Source organism: Bombus affinis, chromosome 11 (genome assembly GCF_024516045.1).
Source record: "Bombus affinis isolate iyBomAffi1 chromosome 11, iyBomAffi1.2, whole genome shotgun sequence".
Taxonomy (NCBI): Eukaryota; Metazoa; Arthropoda; class Insecta; order Hymenoptera; family Apidae; genus Bombus; species Bombus affinis.
Window position 1 is genome coordinate 7,617,543 of NC_066354.1, and position 26,159 is coordinate 7,643,701.

At 43.2% G+C, this 26,159-nt stretch overlaps 1 long non-coding RNA gene across 2 annotated transcripts; it reads right to left on the reverse strand.

Moving 5' to 3' along the window:
• Positions 1-633: 633 nt before the first annotated feature.
• On the reverse strand, positions 634-18,028 carry LOC126921944 (uncharacterized). 2 transcript variants are annotated; one of them, XR_007712599.1, is made up of 4 exons: positions 17,849-18,028; positions 3,623-3,832; positions 3,325-3,483; positions 634-3,197 (listed from the first exon to the last, which is right to left on the reverse strand). It is a non-coding gene; the product is annotated as an uncharacterized LOC126921944 (long non-coding RNA). The 2 variants fall into 2 exon arrangements; XR_007712598.1 differs by lacking the exon at positions 17,849-18,028 and adding an exon at positions 5,317-12,204.
• Positions 18,029-26,159: the final 8,131 nt, after the last annotated feature.

The window sequence follows — 26,159 nt, forward strand, 5'->3', positions numbered from 1 at the left end:
ATTTTCTTGCGGTTAAATTCGGACGGCGTACGTAAGTTAAAACGAATCATGTTACAGTAGCGGTTTACACGGTGTGCATATGAGAGATAAAGAATGTTGGCACGCAGTGCCAAGCACTCTGAAAATCCAACCAAGATAACGACAAAGGCTGAGAGGAAAAAAACACTGAAATATACCATCTAATCTGAAATGAGCCCGCGCGTGTTTTGCGTAAGTGACGTAACTAACGTGGGAGGAGTACACAGGGCGCGACAGTTAGCCGTATTAGCGTGACTGGCGAATTTTCTGCTCGTGATTCGAAATTCCGATGAACGGAGACGCGCGATGAACGAAATACTGATGTCTCGTGGCACCGCTAATTGAGTTGATATACTATGACACCGTCGAGTCTTTAAAACATGAAAACTAAATATAACTAAGGCCCTTTAAATATATTATCAAAATATTATATCATCGAAAATGGAAACTATCGCAGGGGTTCGCTTTTACGAATATTTTCGACCGACTCGTTTCAAAACAGTTTTTACGAAACTTCTACGTAGATTCAGTTTCGTTGTGTCGGTTATTTCATCGGGTATTTTTCAAAAGATCTTCGAATCCGGGCGGGAAGTAAGATCGGCTACCAGTCACTTTCAAGCCGGCAGTTTGTGTTGAGTGTTCGCCGTCTGCGTGAAGCAACCACGTGAATTTTTCAATTTCGCTTTTTCCCCGATGTTTTCCCTTCGCCGTCCACGGCAAACGACCGTTTCTCTTGACCTTTCAGGCAGGGCAGAGAGAACTGGAAGAAACTGGAATAAATAGGCTTTCCCTTCCTTTTTGCAAAAACATGACCCAACGCGTGAGCACCGGTGAAATACTCAAAGGTTCAAGTTTGTCGCGTCGCGGTTAAGCTACGTAACCGTTTCACCAGGTCGAAACGATTTTGATCAAAGCACAATCAAAGATTCCGTTTCTTGCTGGTTTTTCTTTATAAGTGGACCTTTTGAAATTCGTGTGACAGTTTTTACGTCCGTTAAACAGCGTTGAATCGTCAAAGCAAACGTAACGAAAACAAAGAGCCGTGCAATCTGGCCATTTCGAATGTCTACTGAATCTAGCTAAATTACAAAAGAGAGAGAGAGAGAGAGAGAGAGAGAGAGAGAGAGAGAGAGAGAGAGAGAGAGAGAGAGAGAGAGAGCACAGCTATCATATTCTAAGTTTTTTCTTTGCGGCAGGAATATTGTAGAAAGTTAAATATCACAAACATTGTTAATACCTACATGGAAACCACACAGTGGCCCAACGACGAGTGTCATTGAAACGTTGTAGATTTAGCGAACGAGGAATTTCTAAGTGACATCTGGGAAATTGTGGAAATCAGCCGGAGATTATAGCGGCACACGAGCTACGATTTATCGCCACATTGTTAGCCACCAAATTTATAAGGGTAGCTTGCTACAGTTCCGAGTGACCCGGCCGCAGGAAAATCGATAGTGCATGCACAAGGTTAAAGTAGGCTCGCTGCGCTTCTGATTGAAAATTAAAATCTCTTCTCCTGTATTTTTCGATTCAGCAAAATAAATTGTAATTATTCGGATGAAAGTGTATAACTCGCTTAATGAGAGTTCAACCAACGAATCAGATTCGTCAATTCGCAATTTGTTCGTTGTATTGTCGTATTTTGAGGCAGCTTCAGACGTATTTGGATTCGATAAATTGTTTCATTCTCTTCTTTTTATTTTTTTTTTTATTTTGTTAACGGATATCATTGCTTCGTTGAACAGTGAAACTATGAAATCAACACAAACCTTGATTCCCTCTGATGTTCGTCATTTATCGCAGAACAACGCAACATAGTTATATTTGGTAAGTTGGAATTACGAGGATACCGCGAGTTGCAGAAACGCACCAGCCGAATTAAGATTCATCGATGAAAAGTTGGAAACTTGGACGGTGCATCATTCGTGATGTTGGGTCGCGTGTTGCGGGAAAGGATAATAGTGGCGAGCGGGGCAACAGTGACGTAACCGCTCGTACGTCAATGCGCGATCTTCACCACGGTCTATAATTTATCGCGACGTTAACTGTCGAAGTTCGGAGCGTGTAATCTCTTCTAGTCGAGTAGGAACGGCCGGCTATCCGCTGTGATAATCCGTGCACGCGTGATTCGGAGGACGAGTTAGCGGCTTCTCTACTCCACTGCTATTGGTCATAAAGAACGCGCGAATCGTTCGAAAGGAATAATAGAAAGGCGAACATCGCGTCGTCGGTCCATTTCGCAAGACGACAGAATCCCGCTGGTTACACATCCGGCATATTCGGACTTAGGCAGTTTGCCAATGACGATATCGATCTTCGTGCGAGATCCGACCAACAGAGAGGTAACGACGAATAGATTAACGGCGAGTTCCGGATTGGGACAATTTGTCAAATGTCGGAACATATGACCGCCCGTTCATATACGTATACAGCCTCGGACGTTGCCAGCGCAGCGCACGTAGATTTCGTTGAACTCGAATATACAGTTCGTTCGAGATCGACACGGAGACGCCTAGGTGAAAAGAAACACGTATACAAGGCTATAAGCAAACGAATAGGTCGAACAGTGATTGTATCCGACGATAGTCGACATGTTATTGAATTGAAAATTTATAACTTTAATAGAGACTGGAGTGGGCGCGATCATAATTCAAGGCAGGCTGCGAGTCCGGCAGGCATAACTACTAGAAATTCCGTTCTTCTTTAATCCCTTTTTGAGCTGACAACCCTTTCCGACGTCCCGCGCTGGACCACGATGTCCTCTCTTTCCGTTCCCTCCGCTCTTCCTTTATTCGCAGAGCCTGCTTTCGTTCCGCTTCTCGAACCGAGCAGATATTCCGTCGAGTACGAGAAGGAGAAGATCCAAATGATTTAAGACGCGCTCCAACCCCGCGACGTTCTACGAAAAAATATGTTCCGAGAAAGTTGGTCGTGCCGCGAGAGGCATATTGTCTGGGATGAAAATGGAACGAGGAATTTGCCAGCTCCTCTTGTACCGAGTTTCGGGAGTGAGGACTTGTTCGGGCAAACGAGCTTGCTATTTATGCGTCCTTGGAACTCTTAAACGCTCGCAGCTTTCGTACCTTAGCGCCGCCTTTAACCCGTGGTGGGCAGAGGTGGCCGTGACTTCCAAGAATGTCTTGCAACGAGGCGGAAGTTCTTGCACGCGCGGATTCCATCTGCAATTTTTTAATGGCAATGATGATACAACAAGTAACGATGTTAGCTATTCATTAACGTGTAAATAATAATTATAAAATCATGGAAGATAAATATGCAAATATTGAAATGTATGTATGTATATACATAAATTATAATTGCGTTGATGAAACTAATCAAATGAATAACAAGTATGTGTCAGCGTCGTGTCCTCTTTAGAACTGACGTCACGTGAGGCCGAAAATCTGACGTCGTGGAACCACAGAGCCCATGATAATAAGGATGATAATGATGTCCTAGAAGGATCTGAAATGGAGAAGGTAACGAACCTTTTGGCTGAGGATAGAGTCGAACAGATCAATAATGGAAGTATAGATATAATACATTTTCCCAGAACCTGTAAAGAAAACAGTTAGCTAGAGAAATTTATTCACAACATACGTACGTTCGCGTATTACGAATTATTATACTGCAATAATATCGTCTTTATTATTATTTCCGCTACTTTCTCATCAATTTCACTTGCCCGAATAAAAATTCTTTGCAGGAAATCATTTTTTTCTTGAAGAAATTCAATCAGAACCAAAACGTTGAATATTTATTTCTTATAATAATGGTTATCTGGTTGCTTCGTTAATCTCATTAAAAGTCCTACCTGCAATGTATAAAATATTTATTTTATATATAAAATGAGTGGAGGGGTAATCGAAACTTTCTGACCAGATTGGAAGCTGGGGGGCGCCCTGCGGTGCGTCAAGGAAATAATATGTGTCGCCTTGCTTAAGACGTGTCAGTGTCGCATATCGGCTGTTTATGATTTTCATTATACCATATTCTGCTACTATTTACACGGTATTATTAACTTTGTTTAATTAATACGCGTTTATGAAATGATTTGTTGAATATCATTACGCGATTAAATAGTCTTTGAAACTTTTCTTATTCTTCCTTCTTTGGTCGCACATTTAGAAGTTAGAATTACCGGTATCTTGATCATTGCCTTTCGAAACAAAGATTGACAATGAGTTCGCTTATTGTTTCATTTCAATCTAATTGCTTTTAATTTTATACATCCACCCTTAATTTTTGTTCTTCTTTTATACAGATTAGTGATCGATCGCGAAGATGACGAGTTTGACAGAATATAACTTTATCGTATGAACGTCACGATGAGTTATGGTTAATCGATCATTATCACGGAAATCTGATTCAATTTATTGTAACAAAGAAAGAAAGAAGTACGAAGGTATGTATATTATTGAACTATCGATGATATGTGTGATAAATGGCGTGATTGACATTTAGTTTATGATACAATTTTCATTACTCACAATTCAATATTTTATTGAGAAATCATGGATGGAAGGAAATAAAGAAATTTTTCAGCAACATTTATCCTCTTTTTCATACTTTCAGAGAGCGTGTGTGATTATTCGCAATGCGGTCGGTAGAATCAGTTTTTATTATCATCAAGTTCAATTATAATTGTACGTGGCGTCGTAACATTCGAGTCAGAGTTCGCCGATTGTCAAGTAAACGGCTACATTGATAGTCTTTTCCTTTCCTTTTGCTTTATATATCTATGTATGTATGTATGTACAATCTCTTTTCTAAATATGCTATACGCGTAATGCTTCAAAGTCAGTGCTTCTCTCAAGAGGATTCAACTTCCGCAGCAGATCGAAAATGTAAGTGCTTTGCATACTATTTTTTAACTTATATTATTCCCTATATTTTTCACTCGAATTATTACCAATCGAAAGACATCGTTCGAAAAATAATCAATATTTGTTTTCCTGCCGAAATAACGTCTGAAAGGTTTGAATTTAAATTATAGGATGAAAACGTTCAACTTACTTTAGACGTTAGAGTATTAGAGTCTCAATTCGTAGATTCGAAGCTCGTAATTCGGAATTATTTTAAACGTTCATTGATTAAACTCTTGTATGTTATAAACGCTGTCTTTTTAAGAAAAAAATTGTAGCATTTCGTATTTTTCTGCTGTACATTGACTCGGCAGTGTTAAACGAGTAAAACGATAAGGAGGCTGTAGAGTAGCCGAATTGCAGAACAAAAAGAAGCATCGAACGGTGTCTATTCTAGTTAGTCCGCCGCATAATTTCTACGGTCTGGTGTTACCTTCATTATCTCCATTGTTATCGGCTTATCCGATCACGACAAAAGGGTGAACGCCTCCCACCGTTCGCCTTCATGGCGATAGACGTCTGTCAACGCTTCCTCCGCCTATCCTATCGTCGTCGACGTATCGCAATGACGTAATTGTGCGGAAAAGCGTCTCGTTAATCAAACGTTACGCATTACAAGAATCGATAGTTGTCTCCCTTGAGCTTTGTTCCTTTCTTGCCAGTCAACGATCGTCAGAGTTTCGGTACATAGAGTACTGGGTTATCGTCCGTTTTTCCGCTTATCGTCCATATTTCAGACATGAGAATACAACTTTACCATTACTTTTCTCGTTTTTCGGAGAGCGAAAGGGGCGATCGCAATCGTTTCATCCATGATTATTTCCACTTGCGTCGTTTGCCCTCACACGGTTGTCGAGTCGCACAGGTCGACGTATTTATGCTGGTTTCCGGCTAGAAAAAATCACGCAAATATTTCTTGGCTAGCAATCTTGTTGCTGTGTCGTTGAAATGGACCGACCGAATGCACTGGCCATTCATGCAGGACTTCAATCGATGAAGCGAATATCGAAAACGTTCCCCTGTGTACGTGGACCGAATTGATTGAACAAGCGCGCGCACATATCTAATTTACGTGCAAGCCGGGTGGAAGGCTGGAAAAACGTCGCGGACGTTGTCGATGAAAGTAACCAGTTGGCGAATGGAATTGCCTTGCTGTGCGCGCTTTCCTTTCTGACCGGTCAATATGTACCGTCGTGAAAGAAAGAAACCGACTAATGAAAACAGTTTTACGATTAATAGCTGTAATTTTCCGTCGACACGGAGCCGCACGGAACTTGGTTAACTGAACGTGTTCAACTTCTGCCAGTTTTCTATCTTGCGATAAATAGAACGTTACGTCGCCATTAAGACGAAATTCGAGCGGAACAGGGCAGAGATGGAGCAACGCGACGCGACGAGAAATAAAGCTGGAGAGAAGGATCGCGGCAGCATGACCGTTCGAAACAGAAGAACAGACAAGAAGGACGGTCTCTCATGGCTGTACAATTGAGCCTGAAATCAGGCGAAATCGAAAAATTAATCGAGTCGATTCTTCGTTGAATAGAATCGATATGAATTCTCTTGGATTGGATTTCGTGCCGTCTTCGTATTTTCAGTTTTTCTTTGCGATCCGAGCTCTCTATTCGTCGCCGACGAGATAAAGCGATGCCCCAAAAGAGCAATTTATCGCCCTCACGCCTCGCTATCGCCTGCTAATTATTCTCGCTATCCTGTCGGAACAATAATGTTCTGTAACGACGCTTTATTGCGAATTACGCGTGATTTGTAACGCACGTTCCGTTACCGCTACCGTTGCCGGCAAATTAATTCTAAAATCGCGCATAAAGAGCATAAAGGGAGCCGTTAAAATAAGGACAACGCTGTTTGTTGCCTTACCGATGACAATTTAGTTGGTATTTGTGAAAGCGTAGGAATTAGCTAAACAATTGGGGCGAAAGATTTATTAGTTACGAGGATATGTTTGCGCGTATAAAATTGGGACGCTTACACTCGACGATGATGCATCAAAACGTCCAGTCATTTTTCACCGTTCCTTACAAACTCCGGAATCGAAACTCTGTTTTCCACGGTGCTCGTTTGTCTCAGATTTTCTTCAGGCTCCTTGGCAAGTCGTTAACGAATGTTGGAAAAAAATTTTAATCATTTTAGTACGGTTAGACGATGGGGTTGGTGCGACGGCACAGTCAGCGTCCAGCGGTGCTGACCGAGTTCACGATCCATTAATTTCTCCCTGGACGAAGCAGATTAAACGGAAAGAAAGAGATTATACGCGGATGATTAAAATCCGAATGGACAAAGACGAGACGCACGGGCAGATGTGACCGAATGCGGTGCAGCGTGTGCGTTCACCACTAGCCTCGAGGTTTCCACAGCTCTCCGCAATAACCGGTGAATTTGCTTTTAGGTAAATTGTCATTTAGCGCTCACCGCCGAACCAGAAAACTACCTTCGCAATCCGTTATTACCCACCGGAAGTGAATTACATCTACTAATTAATTTACGAAGGTGAATCTGCTGCGGTGGCGGTCGTTATATCGATCAATAAATTGAAATTGTGAAAACATCTTGCTATGGCCGCAATTAAGATTATTTGTCGAAACGACAGTGCCAATTAAAGTCAATTCCGATAATTTATCGTCTGTTCTCTGTTGAATGCAACTCGGTTACCGTTTTATTCGTAGGGTGATCGCGTGTACCGAGATGCGCGCGAGCAGAGAAAACACGATGAACTCGCGAATACAAACTCGGATTACGTACACGTGTACGGGAAAGGAATACGTCGAAAAAATTACGGTGCAGGTACTAATTGGGTCGTATAACGCGCAATTCAAATAATTCCGCCGTTCATATTTATCGAATGTCAGTGTGTCGCTCGTCACTGTGAAAACGCGCATACAACAATGAAATTATACCTACCGTGAAATATCGGTTGCAAACTGGAAACAAGTCGATTTCGGCGATCGTTCGCGGATTTATGGGACTCGTTATCGGCGGGTCGTTTGTTCTAACGGTTATGGAAAACGACCTCGTTCCGATAGTCCCGACTAGCAAAATCGTGCCAATCTGTAAGCGATCGGGGATTTTCTACCAGGCAAAATGCTCGCTAACAGTTATTTAATGTTAACAGTACCGTGTTAGCGTTAAATCGGATTTTTCTACTTATTCCTTTAGGATCCTTGTCCAAAGAGTTTGAACAACGTCGGAAGATACGCTGGCAACTAGCAGGATGAAATCATAATTTATAAGTTTAATCGATATAGTCGTTTGATGTACACAGTTTGAAAAACAAGTAACAAAAGCGTCGGTTTTTCGCGTTCAATGAATATTTTAACGCCACTATGAATAAATTAACTCGGAGTGGCGTCGCATCGTTTCGTCGTTTTTCTGATTTTATACGTAATTTTCCCGTCCAGCTTAACATTAATTTTTTATAAACAGTAATTTAAAACGGTTATCGAGCTCTCTTCAAAATAATCGACACTCTTAATCCCTATACAAGCTTTCTAATTACGAATCCGTGAGAATTGGTCGCGGTTTACTCACGGACGATGATCCATGTACTTACTTGTTTCTCTCGTAAAGACTTAAACTCTATTTTATTCCCTCTGACCTCTACTCTCATCGGTCTTCTTCTTTCTGATACATGGACTACGTTATAAAAGTAGAACGATAGCAGTCGAAGGAACAAAAATGAGAAAGTAAGTGGACGGCAAAGTAAATGGAAGGAAATAGTGTGCACAGAATGGAAGGGGAACACGATAAAAGTAAATAAAACCGATAGTGTCCACGTCCTGCTGAGAATGTCGGGGTGTTGGTAGTGGAACTGGCTAGGCCATGTTTTATTAGAAACCGTTCTCCTGTCTTTTGGACGCTACCGTTCAGCTTTTTCTCTTTCCTCTTACTCGTTCGTTTCTCTCGAAAGTTTTCCATTCGCTTATCTCTAAACCAAACGATCGCAAACCACCATTATTTCCAATCAGTTTTGATTCTTCGTCTTTTGACTATAATAGTCCTATAAATTTGAAATCATAGCGATTCGCGTGTCCAGTAATTTCTATGCATCGTCGAAGAGCGGCGTCGTACCGCAGTGCCACGTTTTTACTCTCCTTAACGAGCAGCAAACTTCATTTTTACCACGCGAAAAACGCCACACGAGAAAGAATTTGTTCTACGGACTTGACGTTCGCTAATTCTTCGTTGTAAACTACGCTTTCTTCAAACGGGTTATTTAAAATAGGTAACCGCGTTTAAACCGCACAAGTAACAGCGATTAAAGCAGCGATTACGCCAGGATGCGGGCTTTGACTAATCGCATTGAATTTTTATATTCGTAGAAAAACCTTCAAATCTCATCTTTCTTCTTTTTCTTTAAATTCGTACGATAATGGGTAGAATTCCACGAACGTCGAACGATTCCACCACATTGTCTTCGAGTTACGATTCGTTAAAAAGCGATCCCATAGCGCAATGTATCCAGGAATGTTTACATGTTCAGCAAGGTATTTCGAGCGAAACAATGATAGGTCAAACTCGGACAACACCAGCAACTCAATCGGACCGTGTTACCAGAGCCATTAGTTGGTCTAGCTGAACTTTACCCTACACTAATCACGCCATTGTCCGTTGCATTTTGCCGTGACAAACCAGCGTGTTGTTACTCGTGCGAGAAAAAAAGAAAAAGAAGTCAACGAGGGTTCGATGTAAAACAACGATGATTTCTTCGATCGATGTATCACTGAGAACGAATAAGCGTTTTCCGTGAGAAATGTTGAATTTCTCGCACAGGGGTTAACGACGCGAATAGCAGGGACGGATAACGTATGGAAAACAATAACGTCTGGATCGTTGGCAAATGTTGCTGTTCAAAAGATCGAGAAAAGCTAAGACCGGACGAGCGCGTTTCCGTTTATGGACGTTTATCGGACAGCAAGTTTGTACATAGATACAATTCCATCGAATCGAAGCGAGTCGAATCGAACTGGAGAACAGGTAGGCACATCGACTGATAGAACCTAATAACGGTCGCAATATCGTGGAAGCAACTCGACGAACGCCGCTAGGATCCAGTCGGAGGCGGTGGACCGAATAAGAGCTTATCGATCCAATTTCCAGGGATCAACCGGTGAGAGAGTAGAACCTGGGCGGTACGCTGCTGATCACGACTGGATTAAGGACACCTTAAGACTTCGGCACGCGTCTTCTCGCAACCGTAAGCCGCTTGCAACCTTGCGAAGACCGAGATGGGGTACAGCCGCCAATGCAAGCATGACCCCTATAATCGTACTAAGAAAGATTTTCCGTTCAATTCCACCTTGTCCCTCCTTTCCACCCCTTCTTTCTACCCGGCTTTACGTCCGAACAATTTATCCAACCTTTGTTTAGCGTAATCTTCCTTCGACATTTCGATTATCGAGATTGAATCGAAGCTCCGCTGTCATCGTTAACAGGCTGACGTATTCGATGTCTTCCCGCTGATACTTGTTTTATAAACTTCCGATGCTCCGAGAGGGAAATGATGAAAAAAAGAAAAAAAAAAAAAAAAGAGAAAGACACTGGATTCGCGAAACCATTAAATTTATCCGTTGTCGGTGGGATCGAATCAGGATTCGATCGATCGTTAAATATTCCGCGATGCTTAACCGGTGCGACGGAATCTCATCCGCTTAACAAGTATTTGGCTACGAACACGGTGACGATTGTCACCGTGCCGCGCACACGGGTATTTGCTCGTCACTGACCGTGTTACAACGAACAATCCGGCAATCCACTTGATCGCGTCTGCCATTTGTAATCCACCGGACAGTCTATAATTTTTCAATCGTTGGCGTGAATATAGAACGACGCGTTTCGTTCGATGTGACTTTGCCGTTTCGTAATTTCGCCCCCCTGTCATAAACGAACTGGAAGAGGCTACATGGACGAGTTTCGATAATTGAAATTCGCATTCCGCCAGTCGCTGAACTGCTACTTTAACGCTGCCGTAGCTGCATTCGACAGGCGAACGACGAACGACGAACGACTGACGACGGTTTGTCCTCTAGCGAGGGTTACATAAGCATGACACATGTTTTTCCGTGACAGCAAAGCTGCGAGTATACATATACGGGTCGCAAGCACCGCATGACAAGAAAGCTTTCTGCTGGATAGGTTTTCGCGGCAAGAAAAAGGTTTCCTGTCGTTTCCGTGGATGGCCGAATAGTAACGGTGGTATGCACGGCTCCTACGATATTTTCGTCATACGTCGAAACCGATGTGTGCCGAACGGACGAAAAGCAAGAGACGATGTTCCAATAGAAACCGTGACAGCGAAGGAAAGCACTTAAGCCATTATACGACATGCATGTAAATTTTATTTTCACCACATGCGTACCATATTTCAAACATATCTTACTTCCTTTCTTAGCTTAAAAATATGTGTCACACGGTCGGTGATATCATCGTTGCGAAGTTATTTCGCAAATTGGCCGAACATTGATCGTAAGTGGCCTTTGAACGACCACGATTCGATGTTCTTGGAACGATCTGAAATAAATTTGCTCAACGACCTCGAAGGAGCATTTTTTCAATTTTTTATCCGGTTATCATTTTTCGCGATTCTTTCGTCTATCGCGGGATTAATAGCGATCATAGATTTTTTAAGACGACAATGTCGATGAAGGAAAGAGCGTTTGTACGTTGCCGATAAAATGACCGATACATGGAGACGCATGTTAGTCGAGTAAATAATGGTTTTTGATTGGAAAATGTCATCGGTGCCGTTCCACGTTCGTTAAAAAACCACACTTCCGTCGTCTCATCTATTTTTACATCCATTGGCTGAAAAGTTCCGTTGCATCCATTTTGTCACAAATCGAACGGTCGTCCACGACACCATCGCTGTCTGTTTGTGTTTGTATCTAACAACCGTGCGGCACGATGTCGCTCTCAAAGCGATGAAAAAAGAGACAATGCAGGTGAATGTCCAAGTGCGGTGCTTTCCTTTGTTCGCTCGGCAATCGTGAAATGGACGACGCTGGATTGCAGCGCGAATTTACCGAGTTGAATTAATGTTAAATCCGTTCGAACATCGATTCGCGATGGATGGTTTGATGGGTCGTCTATCGAGCAAATCGTGAATGATAGATCGTTAAGTTATCCGCTCCTTGATATTTTGATTGACCGAGATGAAACCCGTATTTTCGATCGACCGGCTATAAATGCAACGATAAGATGCGAAGAAAAATTTTCGACCGAAAGCAGCGGACGAAACCGAAAGGAAATTCTTCGATAAAATTCAAACATCTCGAAGATAACGCAATTGAATGGAAAGCTCTCGAGGAATAACCGCGTAATGATGGAAACTTTAAAAAAATCCAGTCGTTCAAAATTATACGTCCATCTCGTCAGCAAACGTACCTTCGACATAAACTCATCCTTCGTATTCTATTTTCGCTCGGTCCATGCCACAACTCAACGCGCGTATATGCAAAACTGGGCTGATTTCTCTTTGCTCTTCTTTTCCTTTCTTCCCTCTGCCGTATCCTCTTGTAATACGTTTTACTTTATTCTTGGTCTTTTTCTATTTATTAGCTTATTTGTTTCTTTCATTAAGGAACCTATTCGCCAAGGTATTCGCTTTATTCCTGCTCGTTCTTTGTCTTTTATGTATTTTAGTCGCGCGATTCCTGTTTCAGTTCTCAACGCAAACCAGCGGGTTATCTTGTTAAGGTGTTCACCTTCTTTGCAGCTTTCCTTTGTTTCATTTCTCGTTTTCATTTCTATCCGAGGTATCAAGTTAACGCTTTCTTTCTCTTCCAGCGTTTCCTACTTTTTCTTGTATTTCACTCTACGACATAAATATATAGGTACACATAGCTATTCGTTACCGCGTACATTTAACGTCGCCTTGTCGTGGACAATCGCTTTAAGGATTTCAAAACGGATTACCTTAACGATGTAATTAGACGTACGTCCAGCGTCTTTGATCGAACTTGTTATTTCTTTCCCTTGTCGCATGAATTCTCCGTTAAAGAATTCTCCTCGATGGTTTTTACTTTCTCCTTTCTTTTCGTCCGTTGTTCTTATGCGATTCTCCGTAAGTATAATAAGAGGCTTCCGACACTTTGAACACGCGATAACACCTTTCGTATTCACGCAAATATTATTCGAATTCGCAGATCCTCTCTCCGTTTCCATTTTTCTTGGCAATCGTTTATGCGTATTTCTCTGTCTCGATTCGTACGGGGCACCGCTGCGATATATTTTCGTCGAATGTATACGCTTAATTCACGTCTCGCAGGATCCGATGCCTAGGGTGTGACAGACGATGAAAGCGAGTCCACGATTCGCGTGATATTGCATTATCGTCGCGAATGCATTTCGGTTGGTAATGCGTATATCGGGAGATCAAGAGCAGAATATATGCGCGAAACCACGGGGCAAACTCTGTCTCTTGCGTGACCTGTGATGCTCATTATCGAGAATCGCGCATACAGCGACTATTAGCCCGTATCTCGTAACGCGATGATGGTGTTAAGCATCCCAGCGAGAAATAACAATTTACCAGGATTCAAGGAAATATCTTGGTCAGCATTCGCGTCTCGGTTTAAAAGATTTTCCGCGACCGTTCTAATTCCGTGCGAGTTGACGGCACGCGTTAATGTACGTCGTGGAAGTTTGCCCGGCCTTTTCACGGCGTGGAATTTTCAATTTAAACTGGAATTCCGTACGGTAAGTCTGGCGTCGGCTAAGGCCACTAAAAGTTTATTGCTAGCCCTAACTGGGTTTCCGGTGAATACCACTATAGCAAACTTAGCCACATACGCGAACCCTAGCGTCGCGTATTACCGCATGCACGCGTGTCACTCGCCACTCTTACGTGGATTAAGATCGGATAATCCCGGATTTCGGTGTACCGTGTCGTACGCAATACCAAGTCCGCGTTCCCCGTTGAAAGTCGCTTACCGGCACAGACCGGTATATCCATCGCGGCTCAACTAGAAACTTGTCGTTTTTTCCCAAAAGAATTCACGCGATCATTTTATTAAAGCGGTCGCGTAAACTCGATCTCGGTGCGACTTTGAGCCGATATTTACGAACGACCGAGGTTGACCCAGATGTCGTCTATGGAGAAGCTTACGCGAGCGTTGCCCGATTTCCAGGCTAAGCAAACGAACCTTCTATAATTTTAAGGGATCACCCGCAATTTTTTCCTTACGGAAAACGAGTTATCGTCCCGGTTACGATTGCAATTCCACGATCTTGCTTCGCCCCTGTTGCCTCGTCGTAAAGTTTGCCGTAAAGTTTGTCGAACCGGGACACGATACTTGCCAGCACAGCTTCGATAGAAGAATTGCAAATGATCGATGAAAACACTTGTTCGTGAAAAGTTCGTGCCTTGGCTTTTCTTCTACGCGGTTGTCGGTCGCGAATCGTACATCGTTAAAAAGTCGGGTTGACCGCTAACTTGACCGGAATTACGAAGACCTTGTAATTAAGGAAAACGATTGAAATCGCGATTAAAAGAGGGCCAAGAGAGTTGTGTGGCTGCGGACGCAGAATGGAAAAAAGGTTGGAAATTTTTCGGAGCTGAGTTTCGCAGTGAAAAAGCGGCGGTAATATAAAATGCATGCATGATACACGTGCTTTCGTATGTGAGGTAAGCTTATGCCTCGGGGAGAATGACAACGTCAGAAGTGGAGACGTGCTTGCTTGCCTGCTCGCATTCCCTTCGCAATCCGATATTTTCGGCTTTAATATTTACACGCAGAACAAACGAGTCAGGAATTCAGTGGTTGAAACGAATCGCAAGGTATTCTCCGACACGGCGTGTATCACGTTTATGCGAGTATGTTAAATTCTAGACTTAACGGAATTTTCTATTATACGATACGTACATACATACGTTCAGAGCATTTAGATGTCAACGAGAGAAAACGAACGTCCGAATGGAAAGTTTACCGTTTTGTAAATAAGCGAGAGGAAGCAACGAACGAATAGCAAAGGTGAAGCATGGAGAGTTGGTCATTGGAAAAGGCAGAGGACCCAGAATGTGCAGAAGGTTAATTGGTCGGTCAGTGCTCGAGGGATCCGGGGATTCGGGGATATGTCTGCACACATTTCTGCTCGGCTTGGCAGCCGTTTCTGCGGTCGTGGTGTGAACTCTCGCACGCGGTCGCTACGGCTTTGTTTTATTTGGCGGAGGGCTGCGTGGCTTCGTGCTTTGCCTACGGTATTGCCGTGACGACCGAGAGCACGCTAAAAGTCTCGTTGACATCGTTCTGACCAGGACTCGACGTTGACCTCCCGGGAAAACTTGAAAAATGATTACTCGCTGCTACTCGCTCCATTGGGAATCCCTGCTCAACATATTTCGAATATTCGAATCCAATGGAATCGTATTTTTGTTCGGAATAGCGATACCGGCTGCTTTTCCGGCTTGGCTTTTATTGGTCGAAAGAATAAAACACAACCTCGCCTGATCCTCGTATTCTCTTTTTTCTTCGTAAAAGGGCACGCTAGCGTATTTAACGGCTGAAAAATTTTAACGAAATTCCGTCAGCGACAAATATTTAGGTATACGCGGTCGATGTTAAATAGAATTAAAGAAAATCATTTGATTCGTTGCAACAGATGTTAACTGTCGACTGATTCTGATTTCAAGAGAAATAATTTACAATAATTGCCATAAATATGTAAATCGCGGTCGTTTACGATATTCGGTCTTCTTTCCGTGTTTTTACGTTATTACCAACATCCCCGTTCAAGCTCATTCGTTATGGATAGAATTTTCGAATTGTTGTTGTTCGTATCTGGCGGTACGACTAGTTTAAAACAATTTTGTAATTTTTTATCACCTTTGCGTATCAAAGTTGGCGGTGAAAAATGTAACTATTTCACGTCTGCGGCAAGAAAAGAAAGCTCGTCTGAAAGATCGATATCGACGTTCTTGTCGTTTTACAAGTGAGTTTAATGAAGCATATTGGCAATGTCAATCGTAGCAACGCAATCAGCATACGCTGCGGGATACGAATTACTGATAACCCAGTGCATTCCGAATCATTAGTCACATACAAGGCTCCGTATTCAGTTCTTCGCGTCTGTCATCGGCAGCTGCAACGATGCTTTCAATTTTTCGAGCTGCACGCCGAACGAAACGTTTCGACAATCTTTTCCCTCTAAGCAACTTTTCTGAGAAGTTCGACTGAAATTCGAATGTTTCCCAATTCGTTGATGGCGCGTTGTCTTCTTCGAGATCATCGATCTTTTCTTCGATTCGCTAATGAATCCCGGTTATTATGGTACTACCTGTGATAGTAGTCTACGATACACTACGCTCGAGTTCCAGGCCAGAGAAGTGGATTTCAATGTTGACCCAAAAACCGCGAATGACTGCGCGTAGTCACTCGGAATGTGACGTGGACGTGAAGTGGAGGTCAATGAAACAAGGTACGGAAAGGGTGGATTAAATTCAATAGGATATACGATACGAATGGATTTTTAATAACGCCAAGGTACAACTGAATGAAGCGTTTGAAATTTAATAACTCACTGAGCCTCGAGTTTGCGTTCATCTTCGTTACATCACAATGGCCTTCGATTTCCCAAGTCCAAAGTAGAAACTCGTTACGTAAGATATTACATATTATGTCAATTAAACACGCCTACGCCAAGTTTCTCACTTAGTATAATTGCGTAACTTGCTGTTAACAAGTTCGTTAGTATCTATCTCCTTAGTTAAATTACACGTATGTACATATCGTATAATGCAACGTATTAATTGCTGCATAGACGCATAGCGTTTTCTCATCGCGCAAGTTCAGGCGAAATTTTTTGTAAAACGAGTTAGAAACGGTGCATCTTGGCGCGATCAAATTGCGAACTTTTTGCGCGATTTCCTAAAGCGAAACAACGTACTTTACGTGCGTTATATAGCTAAGTAAGCTGATTATTTAGAACGTCCAGTAACAGAGCATCCGTGTGCCGAGATAAAAGCACAAAGATATTATTCGATGGCAAAGGTGTCCTCCCTCCTTCTCTCTTCCTCCCTCTACGGCGTTAGGATTCCAAGTCTTTGAGAAGAAAAATCAATTTGCTCGATTCTTTTTATCTCGAGTTTTTTCCACCCTTCCACTCCCTTCGAAATATGAGGGCGACACATAAAATGCACTCTCCTATCCTGAAACCGTTTTCTACGTCCGGGAAAACCACCTCGACGCGACGACACGCAGCCTTTGCACGTGACACTGTGCTTTCACTTGACAAACGACATAGATGACCTTCTTGAACCGTGAAAATGAGAAAAGGATTATAGAAGATCGTCACGTCTCTTTATCGTTCTGCCGTGGAAATGAATTCCAACGCTTAGACTAGACGATAACATCGAACGCCGTTGTCCCACTAATTCAACGATCTACCAATTCGTCTACTTGTTCGTTCCACCGTATACATACACATTGCGTATAGCTCGCGATAACGTAAAATATTGTCGTCGTCATTGCGCGAGTCACAACACCAGACACGCGATACGCGATATTTTAATTAATTTATTGATTCCAACAATAAGGTGGCGTTCTTGTCATTCGCTGCCTTTCCTTGACACTGGTATTTCCTCTGCTCCATAAAATACAAATTTCAAATTGTATATACATTGAAACGCTATAAACTCGTTCGCACGTTTGAGTAGCGCGTTCGTCAACGTTATTGCCAGACGTGGTGAGCACATTCGCGTATTTGTTATTGATATATAGACAGAAGCGACGTATCTGTAACCATTTACGACGGTGTAGTTTGCGAAATCTGGCGAGATATTGATAACGAGGGTCTGACGATAGTTTTACGAGGTTTTCCCTCACGCGTTGCGAATGTATATGAGTTCGCCGAATGGATCTGCAAAGAGCGTTAGATAAACGTTGAATAAAGGGAAATGGTTGTCGAATAGTACGATCCGCTGTAAGCACGGTAAAACGACCAAGTACTTTACTTACCTTTCACGTTCTATAGCAACTTTTTCTCGGTGCCGGTACGATTTTCATTTTCATTGGCTTCGTCCGAGTGCCGGTCTGTCGCATAGGACACGATGATAGAATCATAAAAATAAAGCTGCGAGCGTTAAAAAACAGACGATTAATCTTGTCTAGATATTTCAGCGAAGTGACGTCAGTGGAGTGATTAATACTCGGCCGATGTCAACTTAGTTCCGTTGCAGGACGAACTCGGTGTGAGCGACAGGTATCTATGATTTCCCGAGGTATCACCGCGAATCGCCTGACCTCTGTTCCATTTCGCTTTCGGTAATTATCATTATTCATCATAACTGCCATGCTGGATTATAGTGAAAACTTTATAAACAAGATGCGCGTGAATACACAGCGAATTGATTAGGGTCTGACGCGAATCGAGGATACGTATGACCGATAGCGGCCATTCATTCGATGTTATTCGGTCGAGCGTACGAGTCATGGGCACGAGCATTAATCAAATTATTTTCGAGCGTTGCGCGATTTAGCCGACGGTTACGACAAACACATTTTAATGACCCGGGTTCGATCAAATTTAAGCCAAATTAATCGTTGAAAGGCAGTACGAACACCTTTATCGCGTTGTTGTTTACGCTGCTGACGCTATTCCTGGTTTGCGCCATCATAACGCTCGCGCTGTTCTTCTTTATCATCATCGATACGAGTAATCTCTTTCCTAACGTTCTTCTTAATTTCTAATTTGATCTGTTTCCTACGGTGGAATATCTGTTTGGTGGTAACCCTGACAAAACGATGGAACCGCGTTTTGTTAATTGACAGAGGAAGAAAATTTCTTCCTTGAAACGTCGAAAAAGAACGATAACGATTTTCAATTCATCATCACGTTCGGTCGCCGGTAGAAAGAGCTGCCGTTGAAACGAATGCAATTTCAATTGTAGCAAGCATTTTTCCAGGAATCGACGTTTCGAAAATATGACGGTTAATCAAAGTAATGGCAGTTTTTCAAGTCGTCCGTCGCTGACTGCATCGCGCTACTTTCCTCGAATTCATGACACAGACGCGGACTCTGAAAATTGGAAATCGCACTCCCCTTGATTACTGGACTAATAATTGACGATCTACGTAGAAAACCACCGTGATCGGACGGCCAGTTTAATTCGGTTCCCGTAATTTCGTTGTTTTCGCGGTCCGTTTGCCACGATTGTTCGACCGGCAGCACAAAAAAATATTTCGATCGGAAAAGAGAGATCGATATCTCGCGACTGATACCTATCCGACCGGCTATCGCGTCGCGTCCACCAGCCTGAAAGTTTAAACAGCTTGCGCGCGTTATGTTAATCCCCTTTATGCTAACTGTAATTAGATTTTCAGCGTCATTCGTTTTACGCGATGCTCGTTGTTTGAACTATCGTGTTCATGTCGAGTTGTGTGTTTAAACGAAATCGATTGATTCGTGAACGAATCTCGCGTTCTCGTTGCCCGTTTATCAGTTTGTTTGTAAACTCGTTTGCCGCCGCATCGTACGCAACGACGAATAAGAAGAAGGAAGAGTTCATTTGTAATCACCGGCGCAATCGGTACTACGTTAACCCATAGCGTTGATCGATCCTTGATATATATATGTAGTATCTAAATGATCTAGAACAAGGTCAAGAAAAGATGTTTTATTTGAAGTTGAGTTTAGTTTTAGTTTAACGAGCAATACCCAATACAAAAGCTGATTACAATATCTTCGTACGTCTTATTCTAACACTCGACTCCCAACTTCTGTCTTCTCAGGTCAAAAAAGATGTTGACCCTCAACCCTCGCATCCTTCTCCCAGTCCTTTACTCATTTAGCTTTGACGTCACCAAGGCATACACTCTTACACTCTCTCTCTCTTTCTTTCTCTCTTCCCCAGCACCCTTACGATTCTTAGTTTATACCTTAAATTTACAATTTATACTATTCCGAGAAACTCGAGCTTAAATATATAATAGACCAAGCGTATACCCTCTTCTTTTTTTGATACTACATATATATATGTCGAGTTGTCATTAGGGTTAGGGGCGTGTAACGAATCTTTCTTTGGATCAGACATTGTTGTCACGCAAGAGCGAAGATATTTACTAGTACAATTATGATTATGACAGAATTTGACAAGTGACCGTGGTAATTAGATACCCGGAATGCGAATGGCAATGATCTTAGACTCAATAACGAATCTACGGGTCGACGGGGTAGCAAATGTGCTTTCTCACTGGTCCACAATTCGTGTGTACCTCATCCACAAGTGGAACTCCAATCCTTGACTCTAACTTTCTAACTAACTTTTTCAGTCCAAGTCGAATCTGCGCTTATATACTCCTCTCCGTACCTCTCTGTACTCCTCGGGTTCGCTATATTTTTAAGCAGAGCTATACAATTACTCGATACCTCTGTTAGGTAAAACGTCCATCCCGTGACCGTGGCTACGTTCGGCGACCCGTTACGTCACTTTGAGCCCAAGCCCATTGTCATAATTCTCACAATCGGATTAAATCATAAACAACTACTTGCCAATTTTATTATTCAAGTACCGCTATAATGAAAAGTCTAGACTAAAGTATTGGGGGTTTTCCTAAAATTCCAAAAGAAAGGCCCCGATGTCCTTTCATGTCCGACATATATATATTTGCAAAATAGGTACTTAATCGAGTATGTTATCGAACGTTATGGGATCGATGGTGAGCTTGTTTAAAAAAGCCAAGCGTGAATTTACGAAATACTTTACAAGGTTCGTTAAAGAGCGAACCGTGTTTTCATTAGCGACGAGAAAACTGCGGAGAAGATAGCGTCTTCTAGTTTGTCGTTTCTCTCGTCAAAAATCTCACGCATAACGATTCAAACTTATTGTTCGACGGAGTCGATCGATAACGCAAACAAGTTTTAGTACTCCGAATTGTCGGTTTACGATCGGATTAATGATTGCACGTGAAAGAAGCGCATACGTCCGCGTGGATTTTTCATTATCCAATTCATCGTACTATTTTATTATCCGAGAATAGGAAAGGAGAATTGGCAAAAGTTAGGGGAGCGTAATAAACGAACGTTTGAAACGATACGCTTTAATTGTGACAGCGTCTTAGTCTTGAGAAACTTTAATTTCTTGGAGCTATTCGAAATTATCATAGCCCCTGGCGATTCTTAGATTTCTGTCTTGCGCCAATGATTGTTCTTCTTCGTCGACTTTAATTGCCCAGGCTTCCATACGAAAACCCTGCCGTTCGAATCGTTCGTGTTAAAGCACGCGCACTTGAAATAGGACTTGAAGTCGGTTAATTAACTCGAATCCAAGGATACACGCACAATTGCTCAATTGGCACGCAAAGAAACAGTTCGTTCGATCGATCCAGCTCGAAAAGCCCGAGTCGCGTTTACCGTGCGTACCGAGTTGCTGCTCGAATCGAATATTCGATTTTACGCTTTCTCCTTCTTTGGGAAAAGTTTGCTCTGCTTCTAAGATGAGTGCTGAAACCGATTCGCGGCATTTTCTTCTCTTTCTTTCCTTAAACCAGGTGCCCAGTTAGTCGAAAAGCACGAAGCATTTCGAAATGTCGAAGTTGCAAAATATTGGAGATGGATAGATGGATAGAAACTGAAAAGAAGGACCGGATCGAATGCCAAATATTTCAGGCTCGTTTTCCAAGCTTTTTTACTTTTTGCTTTCGCTCTATCTTTCTCTCTCTGGCTCTGGATTCGCCGATACTTTGGCCGTGTCGTGTCGGCTACGCAGCCTCACACTCCCGCACCCGCCACACATACATACGATCGTGCTGTCGTTCTTGTGGCCTTTTTCTACGTTGTATTGCGAGGCCTTGTTCTTTTCCAGAAGATTTATCCGTCTTTTTTTCTACACAGTTTTCGGTGCTGCTTCGACTCCTTCCCTCTTCGGTGTTCCCGCAAGCTCGCGCGTCCTACATTTCAGTCCCAACAATAAATGGAAGATGTCGGCTCGAAGAGTTTTACAAACCGCGGCCGAAGCGCCAAGCGACTTTTGTTCTTACATCTACAAGATGCATTATTGTGTCGCTCAAGCCAAATCCAGTACACGAAATATTCCACCGAAGCTCAATTTCGCCGATAACGGAGTTTCGAAACGAGCATATTCGCTGGTCCGTGTTTTACCGTTTACGTTTTGCCAGTCGGGGATTCGCGCAACATGCTGCTCCATGTATTTTTCCCGACAAAATTTTTAAGAACTCAAGGTGGTATTTGATACGACACGTGACGCTGTATTTTTCTTCAATTAAAGTCACGATAACGCAACGATGCATCGATCTCTCGGCCCTTCGACCTTGCCTTATCCGGTATATCATCAGATGCCGATTTACGCGCATCCTTCGCCGTTTGCCGCGCGTTTTTCCTCCTACAATTCGCTCTCGTCGCTTTCCGCTCGTGGCTCATCCGTTTAACAACGGAAGTCGTAGCAGTATTTTCTCCAAGTCGTATCTTCTGTTCACAAAGAATTCTACAGAATCCTAATGCAAACGGAAATTGTAAACTGATACACTCTCTGCCCCCCCCTCTCTCTCTCTCTCTCTCTCTCTCTCTCTCGTCATTCGTCTGTGCATTTTTATCGACCGCTTGTCATTTATTCTTCAGCGTGGAATTTCAGCCAGAGTATACGCGATATATCAGACAAAAATACATCATTGTGATCGTGGAAGAGAACGCGCAAACGTAGAAATTTAATCTCACACGCTTTGTACGATCGATGTAAACATGAAAAATGAGGAAATCGTGGCAGAGGAATCAGCAAGATCGGATCCGATCTTTCGAATATTATATATAAGCTGTGTCAATTTTGATTTATTGACATCGTTGGCGTCGTTATCGTGAAAATGAACGGAATGTTATTAATTGCCTTTGAATTATATCAGCCTTGGTCGGTCTCGAAGGGACGGCTTAACACAGACTTTCTCAACAACGCGAATAAGTCGACACGATATAACTTAGGAGAATAAAATTTTCAGAGCAAAGTGACCTCGGAGAAATGTGGCAGATGGCGAGAACATATCTTTACTCTTTACTCACTTACTCGGCGAAACGATTTTCTTCTGCCGGATATACGTAGAGCTACTACCCTACTGGTTCACGGAACACGCAGCTGACAAAGTGCGCGAGCACGCCGAGTTTTTATCAGTGAAACGGATTTCGCTCAATCTCTCGAATAGCGGGCTTGTCGTTCGAATATCAAGTACTTACGAGGGTCGCAGGCATTTAAGCAGCGCAAAATCGACCGTTCCAACGTCGTTCCCTCTTCTTCCACTTCCTTTTCCGGGTTCATCCTTTACCATGCATACCCGGAATATTCAGATCGATCGATCATAGCCGGCGGATATTCCGTAAATCACGTAGCCACGTGTCCTTTCGTACTTAACTTTGCTCCGATACAATTGGGTCGTTGCTATGTAATGTGGATTGCTCGTTGACGACGCCGAGGTTGTGTCGTCGTGGTCGATCGCGAGAAGCGAAACACCGTACAGATATAACGTATACATATGTATGTGTGTATGTATATCGGGGATCGCGCGACTCAGTTTTAGCTTCGTGCAGGCACGCTCGTCGAATGTTTGAACGATGATTACCTCCGACTCTGGATTCTGGATCGATTTTAGGCAAAATAAAAACTGTCGGGGTTCGTCGTTGTTCTCGTTGCGTTTCCAATTCCGCGATTTTATTTCCGTGACGAGAGTACAGGGAACTAGCAGCAGACCGTGCAAAGGTCCAAACGAAGGACGTTGGCGATCCATCGATCGACGCGAGGCTGCGAGAACGAATCGGTGTTCATTAAACAACGTTAAACGAAGCTGTGAATGAACGGCCCGAAAGTGGAAGCAAATGAATTTATCTGGCGCGGATAACGATCGATCGAGCAAGTGGACTACGCGCGAGAGAGAAAGTTTGATCGACGCGTGGTTAGCGACCAGCCACTTCTGATTATATCTATGCATACTTAATGCGCGTTCATAATGCAGAACGGCGCAATGACGCGTCGTTTGAGGCTGCTCTCGGAACAACGACAAGGGCGCAAATTGCCGTGGCCATTCGGTTGGCCTGCGTTTTACGATGCATAAGACCTAACGCAATGCTGGCGCTGGAACGTTGACAGTTCGTCGCTAATGTTATTCATAGTTGGCATTGCTGGTGGTAGCGGTCGTAGCTGCCGTAGCGGTCGTAGCTGCCGTGGCGGTCGTAGCCGCCGTGTCGACAATACTGCCGACTACAACGTTTATTACGTGGCTGAAAGTTTGTTATACAACGGTAGAATTTCGCTTCGTTAACCGCCGTTGCGACTCGCCTTTAAAATTTCACTCGTCCTTGGAAGGGAATTTCGCGATGAAACGACCACGTTCGACACTATTTTTTACTTTTTGCAGATTCGCGGCTTCCTTTGCCACTCCTTTCAAACGAGATCGCTCAAGTACGCCGTCCTCCGTTTTTTTCTAACTGCTGAACACTTTTACTCGTTCTCATTAAAATCGTAATGCTTTCTCAAAACGAAACGTCTAGAACGATTTTTGAAACAGCCTGCAAGTACGTACACGATTATGCGACTGGACGTTATCGCGTGTAAAATATAACCGTAGCTAGAGAAACTAGCGTAAACGACTGGAAAGCTGCGCGCAACTTGTTTCGTATTTTATCTTTTCGCTGAATTTCTTGTCGAATAAAGCCGGCGGCGTCAACGCGATAAATGAATTACGTAGATTTTTCAAGCGCGGTTTAATCCCGTCTAATTGCATGGAAAATTTTGTCGAGACCTCGCGATAAATACTCGAGGAGATGGTTTGAAGATTAGTTAGCGAACGAGTTTAATGCGCGCACCAATCCTCTATCACGGCTACTGTTGCTGCGCAAAGATGATCACAGTGCGGATAATGGACGAAACGTAGTCCCGATTAACGCTTGTGTGCCTCGCAGGCTTTTCATCAATGTGCGCGACGCAGCAAATATGCTGCGCAATCTTGTACCTAAGAACTTCCACTGAACACCTGTTGGTATCGCGAATTCCAGATGCGAGGAATATCAATTAGCGGAACAGGGATGATCGGTGACTTATGAATATTTCAGTATGGATACTGGCGGAGAAGTCGGCGGAAGATACACATTTTAACGGCGCGGCGCACCGGTACGCGAGCCTGGGGATTTAGTAAATTTACAAGCAGATCGTTAAGAGTCGGCTCCTCTGGAAATGTTATTCTCGCAGCGCAGGATAATACTCCGGCGTTTTCGAGTATTTGCTACATCAAGTCGGAATCCTTCTGTCTAACCCGGCCGTTAATTCTCAATTGGAATCGTGAAACGGAATATCTTTGGTGTTTTTAAATTCAGCGTCCGCACGAACAAGTTGTCGAAAATCGAGAAGGGACACGCGTATGGTAGCAGCGATAGGGACTCGAAAGGCGAAATTAGGAGAAGGAACGAGAGGATGGAGAGGAAGCACGAAGAAAGTAGAATCGGATGGGAAAAGAGGCCAGGAGACGATTCGTTTAGGCGTTGGCGCGAACAGTCTAACATTCCTGAACGTTCCTGAGTACGGAAAGGACTTCCGTGAGGAAATGTCCGTTCTTACCGCGTTGCTGGGCACCGGAAGTCAGAAAACCGCACTTCTCTGGGAGGAATTCTCTTTTCCTTCTAGACGGTTGTCGAGCAGGCTATTTTTTTTTTACTTATTCCTGTTGGAAAAGGAAGGGGAACGCTCGCTGCCGGTCCGAAAAATAAGAGCATCGTACTCGCGAGACTCGTGCATCTGTTTCCCACTTTGCATAATATTCCCTCCAGGGGATAGGAACGGTTTTCCTCCTTACCAGTCGCCTCTGCTCCCTTTTTATTCGTTTTCTAGCGGCGTCGCGCGATCGCCTTCCACTCGTCGTCCCTCGAAAACGATTTCTTGAAATATCGGTTTGAACACGTGTGCGCTAGACAAGCTGATAAATCGTTAACGGTACCGCGATAACGCTTGGTTAATTGCTATAAATAACGGGCGGAGTTACGCGGTCGATTAAACTCGGTTAAATTCGCGGTACCCAGGGTTTGGTTGGTGCCAGCCAATTTTCATTATTTATACGAATTCTACAGGGGCATATTTTTCCAAGGATACTGTTACCTACGGGGACGACTTTTTTCAAAGATGCGGCAACCCTCGTCCAACAAACGGACTAAATTGAATTAAGTTACCGCTATATTTCTTGCGAGGAGAAACACGCTCGACATCCAAGCGGGAGCGAGATCAATTTAACAGCCTGTGTGCTGGTTTAACAGAAAATCGTAGAATATTACCAAGGTGATTGT